The sequence below is a fragment of the Cebus imitator genome, unplaced genomic scaffold, assembly GCF_001604975.1.
Source record: "Cebus imitator isolate Cc_AM_T3 unplaced genomic scaffold, Cebus_imitator-1.0 Scaffold327, whole genome shotgun sequence".
In the NCBI taxonomy this organism is placed as follows: Eukaryota; Metazoa; Chordata; class Mammalia; order Primates; family Cebidae; genus Cebus; species Cebus imitator.
In genome coordinates this window covers 2,023,534-2,041,958 of record NW_016107642.1, presented here as the reverse complement: position 1 = coordinate 2,041,958, position 18,425 = coordinate 2,023,534, and positions in this window count along the sequence as shown.

The following is an 18,425-nucleotide window of genomic DNA, read 5'->3' as shown; positions in this document are numbered from 1 at the left end:
GATATTAAAAAATGTGGAAGCGACATTGGAACTGGGTAACAAAGAGTTTGGAAGGGCTTGGAGGACTCAGAAGAAGACAGGAAAATGTGGGTAAGTTTGGAACTTCCCAGAGACTTGTTCAATGGCTTTGGCCAAAATGCTGATAGTGATATGGACAATGAAGTTCAAGCTGAGGTCATCTCACATGGAGTTGAGGAGCTTTTTGGGAACTGGAGTAAGGTCATTTTTGCTATGCTTTAGCAAGGAGACTGGCAGCATTTTGACCCTGCCCTAGAAATCTGTGGAACTTTGAACTTGAGAGAGATGATTTAGGCTATCTGGCAGAAGAAATTTCTATGTGGCAAAGTGCCCAAGAGGAAGCAGAGCATAAATATTTAGAAAATTTGCAGGCTGATGATGCATAAAAATAAAAGCCCATCTTCTGGGGAGAATTCAAGCCCACTGCAGAAATTTGGAAATTTGCATAAGTCATCTAGGAGCCAAATGTTAATCACCAAGACAATGAGGAAGATATCTCCAGGGCATGTCAGGGACGTGTCTATTTTCTTGCCTATCCTTCATACATCTCTTAAATTTCATTTTTTAAAGTTGTTTTAATATGGGAATTATAGAATAGTAATCAATTTTGACAGATATAAAGAGATTGTAGATATAATCAGTTTATGTTACATGCATGAGATGAATTTGAGTGGGAGGAAAGATGGGAAGTAAACAATCATTTCTGGTCACTGTGATAATAATATTATAAATGCAATTTCATATCTTACCAATTAGTGTACATTCTCTCATTATGCTATGTCATTCACCCTCATGGCTTTAAATGCCATTCATTTGTCGACTCATTCCCAGATTTATATCCATAGCCCTCATTCTTAGAGCTAAGATCCAGATGTACATACTCAACTGCCTACTTGCTAAATGCTCTTAGAAGTTTGTATGTATCTTAATGTTAACAAGGTAAATGTAAGTATTTTTGTTTTTCTATAAAAATCTGTTCTTCCATCAAGCTTTCTAATTTCAGTAAAAGGTGTCACTGGTCAGATGCTACCCGGAAATCAGAATAATATTTAATTTTCATTATAAATTAATTCATCCACAATCCATCAACAAGACTAAAATATACTCTGAATTTGCCCATTTTCTGTCAACTGACCATTTCTGTGGTAGTTACAAACAAAAGTTGACAAAATATCTTGCTTGGACTATTCCAAAGGACACTAAGATTTCCGCTTTCAACACTTACCCTACTGTGATCTATTCTTCATATCACAGTCAGAATGGTATTTTAAACATGGAAATAAGAATACTTCATTTTTATTAACACCTTATAATGGCTTCTTTTTGCTTTTAAAGTATAAGACAAACTCCAAGCATTGGTCTAACAAACTCTGCATGGCTCTTGCCAGCTTCTCCAAATTCATCTCCTGCCCCTTCACTGGGCTTTAATATTCCCGATAATTATAGACTTCTATTTCCATATTCATGTATAACTTGTGGGGTTTTTACTTATTATTTTCACTGCCTGGAATGTTTTCCTCCCATGTCTGTTTGTCAAGCTCCTTCTTTTGATTCAAGCATAAATTTCTTCCTATCTATTCCATCCAAATTACTGAGGAAATTCTGCCCTCTTAATGAATACACACATCTCTCTTCCTGTTCTATTTGCTATAGTCTGTGCTTTCATGCTGAGTAAAATAGCAAACTGCTGAATTTCCTGATAACTTTTAGCATGATCAGTAAAATTCTCCACCTCTGTTTTAAAGGTAGTTTGTCCAATAAAGTTTTCGGTTAATGTTTACAATCATGATTTAACATGCCACTCTACCTAAAATGCAATAAAATAAATAAATGGGGAAAAATATGATTTGGATTCTCACTAAAGAGAATCTTCAGCCACTAGAACAGATGCATTGTAAACGTGTGATTCCAGAAACGTGTGAAACTCTTCTTCAGAGAGTGGTTTTTAAGACTTCTTTTTCATTAGATTTATATTGATAGGAATGTTTTTCAGCACCCTGCACACACTAGTTCTTGAAACTTATCTGGAGTTCACTCTCAGGCTCATCTTTATTATAAACTCTGGGATCAGCTCTGTCCTTTGTTTGAGAGAAAATGAGAACCCTAATTAAGGGTCAGCAACTGAACACAGAAGCAACCTTGTTCCTAGGATACCTGCATTAAGTTCATCATCATTTTGTTCTACTCTTAACATCTAGGACTCCACCTAGTATTCCATTTCTAGCATTGAGGGCCCTGTTTTATTGACTTTTGTCTCACTCTCTTCCTAGGTAATCTGTTCATCTCCTCCAAAACCTAGATCCTTCCATGAACATTCCTAATTCCCAAAAGATTGACATTCTTCTTCTGAATCCTAGTCCCTAAAAATGACACCCTGCTTTTTCTTACTAGAATTTTCTCACATCAATTATCCACAGAATGTTGGAATCTCTACATATAGCCTAGTCCATTGTTATTTTCCAGCAAGTACATTTGACATATATTTCCTGTCTCTTACCAGGGCTTTCTGATGCTTCCTTATCCAACTATTGCCATAATAAAGCTGTGTAACAAAGCCCCATATTTAGTGCATTCTTAAAACAAGCATTTACTTCTCAGTCACTGGTTTGCTGGAGGTTATGACGCTGGTGGATGTGTCTAAGTTTAACTAGACTTGGCTCATGCTGTGGCTTGGGTTCACGTCTTTTCCACATCATTTCTGGAACTACGTTTCTCTCCTATCCAGTGACAGAAGCACAAGAGGGCCAAATGGAAACACATGATGTCTCTTAAGGCTTTATCTCAGAACTAGCTTATTATCATTTCATCCTGTATCCTATTTTCTTTTCTTTTCTTTTTTTTTTTTTTTTCTGTCATCTAGGCTGGAGTGCAGTGGTGCTCACTGCACCCTCCACTTCCTAGATTCAAGTGATTCTCATGTCTCAGCTTCCCAAGTAACTGGAATTACAGGAGTTTTCCACCACGTCTGGCTAATTTTTGTATTTTTTGTACAGACAGGATTTCACCGTGTTGGCCAAGCTGGTTTTGAACTCCAGACTGGTTTTGAACAAGTGATCCGTAGGCCTCAGCCTCCAAAAGTGCTGGGATTATAGACATGAGCCACTGTGCCCAGGCTTCATATTCTATTTTCCAAAACAAATCTCATAGCCAAACCTTTTATTCAAGAAGTAGGTAAGTATACCCTGCCATAGGTGTGCCATTACAATATGGGAAAGAATAAATAATTTTGAACAAATTCAGTTTACTGCAGATTCCTTAATTTGACTGATGAGGCTGTTTGTCATGCATTGCAAAGGCTATATTCTACTCATTTATTTATGTAGAAATATCTATTGAATATTTGTTATGTAACAGACACTGGGGTTTTATTACTGAATAAGAAATTATCTCTCTTCTCATGAAGTTCAAAAATCTCCTGGGAAAGTCAAAAAGGTAAAGAGACAATTATAATGTCATATATGCTGCAGTATCATTGTACATTAAGCTGCTCTGAATTCTTAACTCAGTCTCAGTGGTTACAGAAAGCTCTATAGATGAGCAGTTTTCCCATCCATAAATATTCACCACCTCCCAAGTTTTTAAAATCCTCCCTGGGTTTATTTAATCGCAATATTTTCTATTTTCCTACTTAGATGGGTCTCTCTCTGTTTCCTGAGTTCTCAATTATTATTTTCAAAAACAACAGCATGATTTGCTTTTATTCATAAAATTCATAACAAATTTATGTTGAGAAATATATCCTTTGAGGCTAATTATCTTCAATAAATTAAAATATGGCAATAAGTAGAATATTAGTCATATTTTATGATATATGCATTTTCTAGAAAGATTGTTGGAAGAATGTTTTGAAGTGTGCCCCATTGGGTCATTCAGAGTTCTGTAGAAAGACAGGACCAATAGACTATATATACATGTGTACACACACACACACACACACACACACACGCACACACTCTCTCTCTCTCTCACACACACACATTCATGACATCAGATTTTTTAAGGGAATTAGCTTATGCAATTATGGAGGCTGAGAAGCACCATGACAAGCCATTTGAAAGCCTCAAAACCAGGGAAGCCGATGGTATAACTCCCAGTGTAAGCCAAAGGCCTGAGAGCCTGAGAGTCCACTGGTGCAGGTCCTGGAGTTCAAAGGCTAGGGAATCTAGGGTTCTGATGCCCAAGAGCAGGAGAAAATAGGTCTCTCCGATTCAGAGGAGATAAAGTAAATTTGTTTTTTCTTTGCCTTTTTGTTCTATTTGGGACCTCAGCAGATTGAATGGTGCCCATTGACACTGATGGTGGATCTATCTTACTCTGTCCACCGATTCTAATGACATTCTCTTATGGAATCATTCTCACAGGCATACCCAGAAATAATATGTACCAGCTATCTGTGTTACTTTAATCCAGTTGACACCTAAAATTAACTGTCACAGTCACCTTAGAGGATATTAAATTATTTCTTATAATGACATTTTAGAATATATAAACATTATAATTATTGATATATGGCAATAATAGTACCGACTTCACTACAAGTGGATACTTTTTACATACTATGATAATCACATATAAAAATACTTTATATATATTTTTTCATGACTTAAAATTTTTGACATAAACTTGTTACTATTATCAATGCTGCACTCCTAAATTCTCACTAGTATTACTTTCTGTCCATAGCTGACTAACTTCACAGAAGTCTCAAGCAGAAATTAACAAGAAATGCACCCAGCAGCATTTCTTGTCATTCCAAATCACATTACACTTAAGAAAGTCAATGTGAAGAGTATGGAGAGTTTAATATGAGAGACGTCCGATTCTAATCACGAGTCACCAATTGAGTATGAATTGGTAACTGAACCTCTCTAAATTTCTATTTTGTCACTTACAAATGTAATAATTTTTAAAGTAGTTATAATATCACTTAATTGATAGAGTCGTTAGGGAGATTAAATGTGATGTGGCATGTGCTTCACAGCACTATTTTGCAGTTATTTATCATTCAAAACTATCAGCTCACATTACTGTGAAAGGAATGGTGAGCCTGTATTTGCTAGTGCATGGTGATTGGCTGTCCTTGGTGTCATGCATGACTTTCTAAAGGTCAGACACTGCTTAAAGTCAGTATGCAAGCATAACTCTTTGTTCCTTAGGGTCTTAAGAAACTAAAAACTCTCTCTCTCTCTCTCTCTCCTCATCTGAATCTATTCTTGAACTTTGGACATCAGAACTACAATTCAGAATCGGAAGAACTGATTCTCATAGACAGAAATAAAACACCTAATTTCTGTTCCTTCCATTTACGTATCCTAGAATCAGACATCATAACAAGAATAATAAAGAAAAAAACAAAGGCTAAAATATTCCAGACTTAAATGTAGAAAAGGTCAGAGTAGAGCTAGAATATGGGAAATTGGTATTCATAAAACTAATTTGTCTACATTATTATGAATTGAATTCTGAAATATTTTTGATGTCTTCCTACTCATATAACCAAATTCAGAAACTTAAATTTTACAAGTCAGTCTTCCCAAGTTTATTCTCAAGGTTATTTTTAACTCCTTTTTTTAAAACCACTGTACTTTATAAATTTGTTTTGCAATTTAATATTTTAAAATAATGTCCCTAATTAATATTTATTATTCAAAAGCAAACTAAAAATAATGTACTTTTTGGAAAACATCCTACTATTTTGAAAGCTCGCCTTCACTTTAATAAAATTTGTTTTATCACTCTCTCCCTGTTTAAATGAAGAATGCAGCTCTTAGTATAATGTTTGGCAAAAAGTAGATGCTAAAATATTAGTTGAATGGATTCTACGTATAATCTAAGTTTTGTCTTTTGAGACAGTAGGGGAAGGAACTTATGTAATAGCAATATGCTTGTAGTCCTTTATAGTTTCATAATCTATTTTAATTCTTAGATAATCATATAAAGTGATGCCATTATTGTGTTTATTTACAAAATTAGGAAACGGAATTTCTTATTTGCCTAAGAGCAAAGAACCAAAACATGAGTCTATGTCATATGGCCCCCAACAATAAAATATTTCAAGAATTGTGTCAGTGTTTCACAGCATTTATCTTATTAAAAACACTTGACAGCCTTGTTATTAATATATAGAATAGTCATTTGAGGTTATGTTAGTTAAATTTCTCCAGAAAAACAGAATCAATAGGATAGATATATACATGTGAATATAGATATATGAGAGAAAATTTATTAGGGGCATTGGCTCCCATGATTATGATTATGGAGGCTAAGAAGTCCCAGGATATGCTATTTGCAAGCTGGAGAATTTGGGAAGCTGGTAGCATAACTCAAAGTCTGAGAAAGTCTTAATCAGCCTTGGGAATCTGAGGGACACTGGTACAAGTCTCAAGGCTGGAGAACCTTGAGTTCTGATGCCCAAGACTAGAAGAAGATGGGTGTTTCTACTCCAGAAGAGTGAGAGAGGGCACATTTGCCTTTCCTCTACCTTTTTGTTCTATCCAGGCTCTCAGCTTATTGGATCATGCCCACCCACATTGGGTGAGAATGAATCTTCCTTGGTCTACTGATTCAAATGCCAATCTATTGCGGAAATGCTGTCACAGATATAGCCAGATATAATGCTTTACCAGCTGTCTTGGAATCCCTTGATCCAGTCAAGTTGACACCTAAAATTAATCATCACAGAGGTTTATATAGGTTAAGTGATAATGTCTTGAGTGATACAGGTCCAAATATAGGGGCAGGGTTTCTAATATAGTTCTGTTCAGAAACCACAGCGCTCTCAGTCTCTCTGATGTCTTCATAAGAGAGATGATGGCAGTGGCGTATAGCTTGTGGGGAGTGTCTTCAAATCTAGCTACTCTGATGCTCAAGAAGTTCAAAAGAGATTTTCTTTTAGAAACATATGAGTAATGCAGTACCTTTTTTGGAAATATATATTCATTGCGCTATTCCTTATGCATTGCTTATTACTTTATTTTAAGCAGTCCCCAAATGACTTTTATTTGGTCATGAAATAAAGACCATGTTCTTCATCCTGGTAATTAAGCAAAGGTTCAATTTGCTTCCATAACTCTTACTACTCTTTATTCTCAACTGTATGCTTTGGCCTTTTTTCCTCAAATACTCAGAGCATTTACCCAGTCACCTGTTAGGTGGTTTATGGCATCATGGTGCCTGGAATTCCTTAATTTATCAATTGCATCTTCTCCTATTCGCCAAGATCAGACAAATGCTATGATAATAAATATCTCATAGAATTTGGCATTGTTTCATAATTATAAGATATTAGGTAGAATAATAGTTTCTTTGAATGGCAGGTCACAACACAAAAGACATTGGATAAATGAAAGTCAGAACTCCTTGTTACTTCCTATTGCAAATGAGAGAAGGCTGAGTCACACAGGGCCTTGCTCCCAGGGACAGGGTAACAGACAGCTGGAGGCAGCTTTGTATGGCAAGCCAGGTGGGGTTAGCTAGGCTTCGCTGGCTTCCTGTGGATAGGTTAAATTGAATCATTTTGTGGGCCCCAGTGGCACAGAGGCTGTCCCTTAATTGTCTGTACCTAGCCCTAGGGCATAGCAGCCCCAGAGTGAGAAAGCCTGAGAAGGGATTTAGTTGGAGTGTAGACTTAATAAAGAAGTGAAACGGACCTGTCTCTGGCCGGAGACTCAAGACTGGATCAAATAGCATTAAAAACAAATAAGCAAACACAAACTCTGTGACAGATATATTCTGAGTCTATCTCTGTGTGTAGCAGTGGTTTTGGGAAATGCTGTTTGAGTTTCAGTTCTCATGGTATCCATTTTATATAATAAAATTCATATGATACCTGAATTTTATGGACCATTACTGGGTGGTGTATCTTCCTGTCCTCCTATACCTAGAACATCTAAAACACTGGAAGAGACCTTCTTCCATCCCTGCTGGTACTGGCTCTCGCATTAGATCAGTTTCCACCTTCCAGAAAGCTATCTAGACTACTACTCAGGAGAAGAGGCCCACGAATGAGAGGACAATTGCAGGGATTCTCCAATTTCCTCGACATGAACGAATTATCACTCCTCTTCTGTGGGTCACTGTCATAAGTTTCTCTTTTGCTGATTTTCTGTCTCAACCACTGTCATTTCTCCTTCTCACTAAATCCTCCTGGGGCCTGTGTGCTCCTCAGCCTGTCAAATACTTTTTTTAGTACACTCTCAAATTGGGATCTTATGTAAAAGGAAAGAAGGAATAGGAATATGGAAAAGCCTAGCAAGGAAGGAGGAGTCCAGTGTTATCCATGCATTTATTCAGGTTTCTGGGCAATTTAGCAGGTTCTCTCTGGCAAGATTTTATACTGATTGAAGTTCCATTATGCAACGTTACTAGTACGTTACCACAATGACAGTTCTAAGAGTAAATAATGAAATTTGATTCTGAATCTTCCAAAGATTTACCTTTTATTTTTGACATAAAGTAGATTTTATTTTTAAATTCAATCATAATTACAATATGAGGATATGTTAATACATGCCAAACAGTTTCTGGTTTGTTATATGATGATGGAGTGCTATGTGATAAAAAAAATTTCCAGCAAACTTGGTAATTTTTTTTTTTTTTTATCTCGCCCTGTCACTCGGGATTGGAGTGCAGTGGCGTGATCTTGGCTCACTGCAACCTCCTCCTTCTGGGTTTTAGTGATTCTCCTGCCTCAGCTTTCCAAGTAGCTGGAACTACAGGCACATGCCTTCACACCCAGCTACTTTCTTGTATTTTTAGTAGAGACAGGGTTTCACCATGTTAGCCAGGATGGTCTCAATCTCCTGATCTCTTGATTCACCTGCCTCAGCCTCCCAAAGTGCTGGGATTACAGGCGTGAGCCACCCTGCCTGGCTGCTAATTAAAAAAAAAAATTTAAAAAAACCCAAACTTTGCTCAATTTTGCATTCTATGAAGCAATATTTTTGTTCTATTTTTCCCTCTATATCACTTCTATGTTCTCCAAGGACTACTAAATGATCCTTAATGGACCTCAACTCAGATATTCCCTGACAACATCCAAAGAGAGTTTTGAAAATGATTTTTCCTTCTTGGTACTAAATTCAGAATCTATTGAAATAGTATGAATATTTCTCTGGCACTGACTCAGTCTTATTATTTAAAAATCTGAGAAGCCAAATTTCTGACCGACTATAAAGCGGGCAAATTGAAGGGGGAAGCATCTGGTGAATAAAGACAGATATTGCAGAAACTCAATTTACTTGACTCACTCTCGTTCCTTCCACACTGACTGCTGCCCACAGTACTAGAAAGGTGCTAAACTGACATGCTGTCAATCCACATCTTTCACCAGTGAAAAGTTGTGCGCTTTACCTGTCCCAGCTGGATTTGTTTTCACACAGTTTTAGATTAGTATTAACAGTTATTATAAACACAAACTAATAAAATATTAATGAAATGTTAGTGCAATAGAACACCTAAGTTGTTTTCTGGAAAATTATGTTGAATATGGGAAAAACTCAATAAACGTGAGTTAGTCAAAATAAAATAAATGTCATAAATACTGCTACCATATTAGATAGATAAAAGACACCTGAAAAAGATAATAGGAAATGGTAAAAAATTACACGGATTCTGTATTCAGATTGCTTAATGAATACCTTTAACTTTTCACTCCACTTTGAAGAAACCAAAACTAGATATCATGCATTACGCATGACAAGTGTGGTTTATGACAGAAAATAATGTAGGACTCTACTTAGAGAACTTAAATAGAAAATGACTTCAACTAAATTGGCAGGTGATTATGTATTTACATCATTCACATAAAAATGAATTGCAACAAATGAATTGCAACATATTTTTGATTTTATGTATATAATACATATGTATATGTGTGTACTTTTATTTTATTATGATATCCAAATTCAGTTGATTTTTTTCTATTTGCAGAGCAATTACTGGCTCTGATCATGTCAGGTAACAATTAATAAAAGGTATCTTTTTCTCAGCACACACTCTGCGGTATACAAGATCCACACTGGCATTCTCACAGCAACCCTGTTATCACCACCTTTTACACATGAGGAAACTGAGGCACAGAAACGTTAAGTAATCGGCGCAATGTCTTATGGCTCTCAAATGGTGACACTTTGATTCAAACACAGGCAGTATGGTCCCAGAGTTCATGAACTAAACCTACATCTATAGTTAAGGTTTTTCTATATAAATATATTGATAAATCGCTGTCCTTTTTAATCCGTTTATGCCAGAGGTTGCACATTATTTGTGTGTGAAAAATCAGACCTTTGTGATGACTTTCAGCAGTAGGATATAATCAGCTGTGTCACAAGCTTAGTGTTCCAATAATGGAACACTAGGCATAAATGGGTCAAGGTGAACTCAATGAATAAATCAGCACAAGAAATTCTATCGGTAATTACTAAATTATCCCAGTGCTGCCCACTGAAATTCAGCCCTAAGATCATATTCTCCTACAAAATAATTTGCATTAGCATTCTAAGCGTAATTCATTTGCTCAGGATAATTTTTATCTTTTAAAAAATGTCCTAGTATTTGGGAGGCTGGGGCAGGAGAATCACTTGAAGCCAGGAGGTGGAGGTTGCAGTGAGCCAAGATAGTGCCACTGCACTCCAGCCTGGGAAAGAAGAGCAAAATTCTGTCTCAAAAAAAAAAAAAAAAGTCCTAGCCTATTTTGACTAACATCTCACTCTTAGCTTCTTATTCCTTAGTCTTATCCACTTCTCTAAGGACTCTTCTGAAGTGTTAAAAGATCTCTGGCATATCTAAACTCTTCCTTTCTCCATAAAGCTCAACTGCATTTACAGCATAAGTTCAACTGAGCTCCCCAGCACAATGAGCCACATACTGTCCAAGAGAGGAAATGGGATAGCAGCACCTTGGGCCAAAATACACCATCAAAGTTAGCCCAGCTCAGGAAAGCTTGGTCTGTCCCTGATCTCCATTACTGCATCCTCAGTCCATGGATACAGGATGCCACTGGGGCCACCAGCCTGCTGACATGCCTGCCATAAATTGATTAGACAAAGAGTAGACAGAAAGATAATTTTCATTTTCTCTTTTTAAAAATCTACATTTATTCTTTCAAAACTCCCAGGAGTAGACTCTGCATGTACCGCCCTATATTTAACTCCATTTAATTCAAAATACCTACTGACTAGTAGTTCTCCTGTGTTTGTTAACAGTCAGCTCCGGGCCTGTGTTCTCTAAAGACTTGCAAATGTATTTTGATTATGAACAGAGGGAAAGGCACAGGCAATTCTCATAATTCAAGAGATCCCATTAATTAGTACTAAATTTAAAAATGCAAGATCATGTCCTTTGCAGGGACATGGATGAGGCTGAAGGCCATTATCCTTAGCAAACTGTCACAGGAACAGAGAGCCAAATTCTGCATGTGCTCAGTTATAACCGGGAACTAAATTATGAGAACATTTGGACGTATAGAGAGAAACAACACATACTGGGGCCTTGTGGAGGGCAGAGGGTGGAGAGAATCAGGAAAAACAGCTAATGGGTACTAGGCTTAGTACCTGGGTGATGAAATAATCTGTACAATCAACCCGCATGACACAAGTTTACCTATGTAAAAAACCTGCACTGGTACCCCTGAACTTAACATCAAAGTTAAAACTATATTAGTTTTAGTGATCTGAAGTGTAGCCTTAAGTGGATATAAGAAAGCTACCTTTCTTCATTATCTATAGATGTTCATTATCTGTTAATTTGATATACTTAACTGAATAAACCAAGAGAAAAAGTCACCAGGTTAGTAATTTATGTAGTCATGATAAATCTCTCTCAATTTTTGGCTGCTGAAACATAAATGTAATATGTAAGAAAATTATATATATATATATATATATATATATTTTTTTTTTTTTTTTTTTTTGAGATGGAGTCTTGCTCTTGTCACCCAGGCTGGAGTGCAGTGGCGCGATCTCAGTTCCCTGCAACCTCTGCCTCCCGGGTTCAAGCCATTCTCCTGCCTCAGCCCTTTGAGTAGCTGGGATTACAGGCGCCTGCCACCACATCTGGCTAATGTTTGTACTTTTAGTAGAGACAGGGTTTCCCCATGTTGGCCAGGCTGGTCTCAAACTCCTGACCTCAGGTGGTCTGCCCGCCTCAACTTCCCAAAGTGTTGAGATTACAGGCATGAGCCACAGTGCCTGGCAGATTATATTCTTATATCTACTCAGCTTTTCCCATTCTGTTTACTCTATTGAACATATTTGAGAAAAAGTGAAAATAAGTAAAAATGGCTAGATTTTATTTTTCCATATAATGTTTATAATTTAATATTAGCCTTAAAACTGCACAACCAATGAAATAACTAATGGTGGTAATTTTAGACAGTGAATATTTTAATTGAATAAAGATGAATTAATAGCTTTAAGTTCTTGGCTGTTTACTTGTATACATATTTTCCTGTGAACATGTTCACACGCATAACACTCAAGTACATATACATCATGTACAATCATTCTTTTCCCAGTTGTCAAAGAACGTTTGGTAGCAATTGTAAATTTTTCAAATTTACTTTAAATTTACTTCTTTTGCAACTAACTTCAGGTGTTGTGTTTCCTCCACTGGATACACTATAAAATATGGACAGAATACATGAAACAGCTATTTGGACTCTACAAAGTAAATTACAGAAAGCAGATTGGAGGAGAAAATTTGAATTTAAAATTCCGTGGAAAAAGCAATGAGTTTACAATTTCTTTTCCTTCATTATATCTCAGCCCGAGTTCAGCATGCCAAAATGGGCAATAAGGCACAGAGAGAGGTCCAGGAGGTTCCTGTTGGTTCTGGCTTGAGACGTAAACAGTGAACATTTAATACCCAGAAGGATTGTGGAAAGAAATGATATTTATTTATTTCATTACTTTTTCATTTAACTTTTAAGCTCAGGGGTACAAGGGGTATGAGTACAGGTTTGTTACATAGGTAAACTTGTGTAATGGGGGTTGGTTGTACAGATTTTTTTAACACCCAGGTATTAAGCCTAGTATCCGTTAGTTATTTTTCTTGATCTTCTCTCTCCTCTCACCCTCCACCATACAAAAGTCCCTAGCGTGTGGTTCCCCACTATGCGTCAATGTGTTCTCATCATTTAGTTCCCAATTTTAAGTGAGAACATGCACTATTTGATTTTGTGACCTGTATTAGTTAGCTAAGGATAATTACATTTAGCTCCATCCATGTTTCTGCAAAGGACATGAGTTAATTCTTTTTTATGGCTGTATAGCATTCCATGGTGTATATTTTCCATGGTTCCTATTTTATTTGTCCAGTCCATCACTGATGGGCATTTAGGTTGATGCCACATATTTACTATCATGAACAGGGCTGCGATAAATATACACACACATATGTCTTTATAATAGAATGATGTATATTCCCTTGGGTATATACACAGAAATGGTATTGCTGGGTTGAATGGTATGTTTGTCCTTAGGTCTTTGAGGAATTACCACACTGTCTTCCACAATGGCTGAACTAATTTACACTCCCACCAACCGTATACAAGTGTTCCTTTTCCACTACAACCTCACAAACATCTGTTATTTTTTGACTTTTTAGTAATAGCCATTTTGTCTGGTGTTAGATAGTATCTCATTGTGGTTTATAATTGAATTTCTCTAATTTTTTTCTTCTTTTTTTTTCTGTTATTTCACGTACTAGCCCCCAGGCAATTCCATGATGGTGATGACAGACAGCAGCAAAGTAATCCTGCCAGAGCTGAAACTCTAATGAAAGGACATCTTGCCTTTCATAGATCTCTGATTCTAATAGAGTTGGGCATATCTCAATCTTTTCTCTTTCTTTGTATTCCTACCCCTTAACTCCAGGCACTGCCTCTGTTATAGAAATTTATAGCAGAGTGGGATAACTATAAGCCCAGCTTTTCCACTAGAGGCCCAAAAAGAACTCCAGGAACTCAAAAGTACTAGGAAAATCATGGAGAGGGAGAAATGCAAGGAAATGAGCCCATAAGGATTTTTTGAACTTCTGAACATTCCCAACCTGCTCATGCATGAATGTGATCCTATTCAGTATATCAAAGCCATTGAGGACTGAATTGACAGACCATCAGCTAGTCTTCACTGGGCATAAAGAAGACCCAGATTCTCATAACACGACACTCAAAATAACCAGATACAATCAAAAATTACTTGGTATACAAAATAATTAGGGAAATCTCAGCTCATAGGGGAAAAGACAAAGAGACAATCAATAGACTTCAGCACCAAGGTGGCACAGATGTCGAAATATTCTGACAAAGACTATAAAGTAGGTATTATAAAAATGCATCAGGAAGCAATTGTGAACACTGTTAAAGCCTGTAGATAAATTTAAAAATCTCATGAAATAAACATAAGGCAGTTAAAAAAAAAAACAAATGAACATTTTGGAACCAATAAACACAATGACCAAAATAAAGCATAATAGTAGAAGTGGGATGATAGGGAAAAAACAGTCAGTGAACTTGAAGATATATCAATAGATGTAAATAATCCAACCTGAATACAGTGAAAACAAAATGAAAAATAACTCGGACGTTTCTTTGATAAGTTTAGTAAATGTAATACAGATTCCTTATTTCAGGAGATCAATTTAAAGATCAGAGAGGCTTGCATCATGCCTATAATATAAGGAAAGGAAACTTGTTTATTTTCTTAGCAGTAAATGATGGCCAAGCCACCTGGCCTTATCCCAGTCTGCCCTAGTGACCTCTTCTGACATTTTCCCTTTCCCTGGCCTGTTAGCCAGAGATGATCTCATCTACACAGCATGTTGCTGGTGGTGTATAAAAATCTCCAATACCCTTCATTTATGTTCATGTCTCTAGCTCTCAAGCTCCCAGCTTTGATAGCTGTTTTTAGATTATTAGGCATTTGAATAAATGAGCACTCTTTGTTTGTTGCTTTCTGTTCCCCAGTTTTCTGTTCTGCAAAACCTGTTGCAATCTCAGAGGACAGAATCCTTCTTTTGGCAATTATTTCACAATCCCATATATTCATGATTTGCTAGCGAGAAGCAACAGTGCTCAATCCCAGGGTACAATCAGTTTCCTGAGGTCAAGCCTTAGGAGGGTCTATTCACTCAAAGACTCACCTAGGTTTTGATATCTTAGAATTTTGTTTGGCTCTTTTCCTGGGCAAGGTGCACTGAAGAAATTCTTTGCTGATTTTGTGGCTTTAGAAGGTAGTCATTTAACCATTTTATATGGTAGTATTTTATTACTAATCTAAAGGTATCATAATTCAGCACAAATCCATATACAATGACAAAATAGAATCATTTAGTATTTTAAGGAGATAATATTGCTGACAACAGTTATCTTGTTCCTCTGAAAGTTTTAGTTAAAGTTCCTTTTTAAATATCAGGTAAGTATTTCCCATTGATCCTGTTGGTACCTCAGCCTTGCGTTTTAGGTACATATTTTCTCAGATTTCCTCTTATTTGTTGATCAAGAGATTTGCAGATACTTTTGTAATGAATGTTTATATAACGACAATCTCAAATAAGAAATGAGGAATAAGTTATACATTTTTCTTTTAATTTTTTTATTATTTAAACACTTTTGTGGGCACATTGTAAGTGTATATGTTTATGGGGTACATGAGAATTTTTTCATGTAGGCATGCAATGTAAAATAAGCACATCATAAATTCTGATAACCCAACAATAATGTCACTTTAAGCAGCTTATTTTTCCTTGTTTTCTCACTATTTTTTATTCTCTGCAGGTTTTGTCAAGTAAGAACAGTTCAGCAGAAAACAAAAACTTCACACATGCCCCATAAAAAGTCTGTAGAATTTACATGGCTAGATTTCTGAAGCGGTACTTGAAGAGCTTTTAATATTTTCCTGCTGTAAAACACAAAATCTCTGTGCTTTTTGGCTAAACTTCTCTGCTTCTACAATTAATGCAATAAAGTATAGCCATAGTTGCTTGGTGGAAAATGCTGCAATTGCAAGAATCTGCAGATTTTCACCACGTTTTGCAGTGCACTCAGGAAGTCTAGTTATGTCAAGATGAGAAATGGTACAAGGATTTGTGAGGCCGCAGTCTTAGGCAGGAATTAGGCTTGAATTTTAATTTTGCACTTATTTTGCTAGAAAAAAATGTCATTTGGTTTTTTATTTTCTTAAAAACACTAGCAGCATCAACAGCATCTCCTCTCGCTTACAGTTCCTGCTATTCTTGAATACAGCAGCACACCATTAATTGTAGTTCTTTAGTGCCTTATTCCTCAAACTGTAGTCTTCAGACTACAGGCACCAGAATCATCTGGACTTCACCGCTCATTGACCGAATCAGAATTTTTGTAGGTTATAAAACACATTTTACACACTCCCAGGTGGTTCTTAAGCCAGTAGCTACAGAAACCCTACCCCTCAGTAAGAAAAAGATTAGGTTTAAGGGCCACAGAAACAATGAGCAATCTCATCAAAGCTATGCAAGTAATGTCTGAAAAACACGACATTATAAACAAGAATGTCCATCAGAGATTAAGAAGAGGGAATAAATGATATAAAGATGGTATACATTTTGCCTCCAATATGAAAAATAATATAGTAAAGTCAAAAGTGACCTTAGATATCACACAGTCCAAACCTGACATTATCTGACTGAGGGAAATGATAGTAGCAGCTGTCATTTATTGAACACTTACTATGTGCAAGGCATTGTGGTAAGTACTTTAGAGGAAATATTTCATTTAATCTCTGTTACTCAGAGAGTTGAAGAAGATTTAAAGTTATCAAGTATGCTATCAGCAAAGATGACATCAGACTCTAGATCTCAACAAATAGTCACATTCTTCACCTCATAGCTTCTTCCCAGAGATAGATGGATCTTAACCCATTATATGTGCCCCTTAAAATGGGTTGCAAGTACATATATTACAAGTTACAGTTTTACAAAATACTTGCCATCTATTTACTTATTCATTTTTTATTGAAAGAAGAAAGACATAGGATTCTGTAAAATGTCATACTTTGACGTTATTCACAGTCCAACCTCAAAGTATACTGCATTAAAATAAAATGACCAGAAAGCTCCAGATGTAAAGTTTTATGAGAAGAGCATCGAGGATATTGGAATTTGTTTCTTTCTCAATGATTTATGCTTAATTCTGCAATGAAGTACTTACATCATGATCTCAAGCAGTAATTTAATGGTACATTCAGTGCTGAATGGGATTCTGGAGCAGGGAATGTGCTTGCTCATTGTCTCTAGCGATCTGTTTGTGTATGGGCTGTGTACCTATGCTTCATCCAGTTGTTTGTCCAGCATCCTATATTTTCTATTTCTACAAACCTTGTCATTTATTTAAGCTTACATGAATGTGTAAGATCAAAAAGCTATGTCATGCTTTTATATTCTCTTGTGGCAGACCAAGTCGTTCTGTCTAGTTCCTCATCACTTTCAGAAAATATGCCATATTTGGGGAAGGAGAATTTACAATATATTTAAAATAACTTTTTTTGAAGAAAAGAAAAAAAAGGAATATTTTGGATATATCTAATAATAAAAACCCTTATACAAATACCCACATATGACTTATTTTCATTTGATAATTTTTTAAAATAAAAATGTAAATTAAATCTGGTTTAATGTTGGAATGCTGATTAATAGATAAGTCATTTTAGAAATTGTTATATTATTATAGCTGAAGTGTCCTCTGCTATTTCAATAAGAAAGAAGAGACATATTCTATATTATGAATTCACTCTATACAGTATTTAAACCAAAATAAGTTTTATTAAATTATGAACAGCTTTAGAGCTCATATCTGCTGTTTTGTTCCTCTACCTATTTTCTCATTTTTTCCATAAATATTCTATGACTTTAAGGTGCTTGACTGAGTTTAAGAGCATCTAACCACTTGCCCACATTGCAACCATACATACTATTGTGACGGTTCTGGCCAGAGTTGCATTTTTTAATAGTCATTGGAACAAACTATGAAATAAGAATCACTTAATGCAATTCATTTGATTCTTATTACTAAATCTATACAGAGAAGTATCACCAAAACCAAAATGAATATAACAAACATTTTTTTGTGTTTTTCCTGGTGATTTATAATTGATACAATTTGAAAAGGAGGAAGTTCAGCTTTCTCAGGCATCTGTTTAGTGTTTCAGGGCATTTCATTGAGACAGTAATTTCTACTGTTCATTTTTCTTCTGAAACTATATTTTTCCACATTGAAATATGCTGTTTCCAAGACCCCTGGAAGAATGTAAGACAGATATGCACAAGGAAGATGGTCTACCTGTACCTCCCTGCTTTCTGTGTCATCGCCGTCACTGTCTTAGCAGTGGAATCAAAATAATAGAATGAAAATGGCTCATTCATTCTGAGGATGG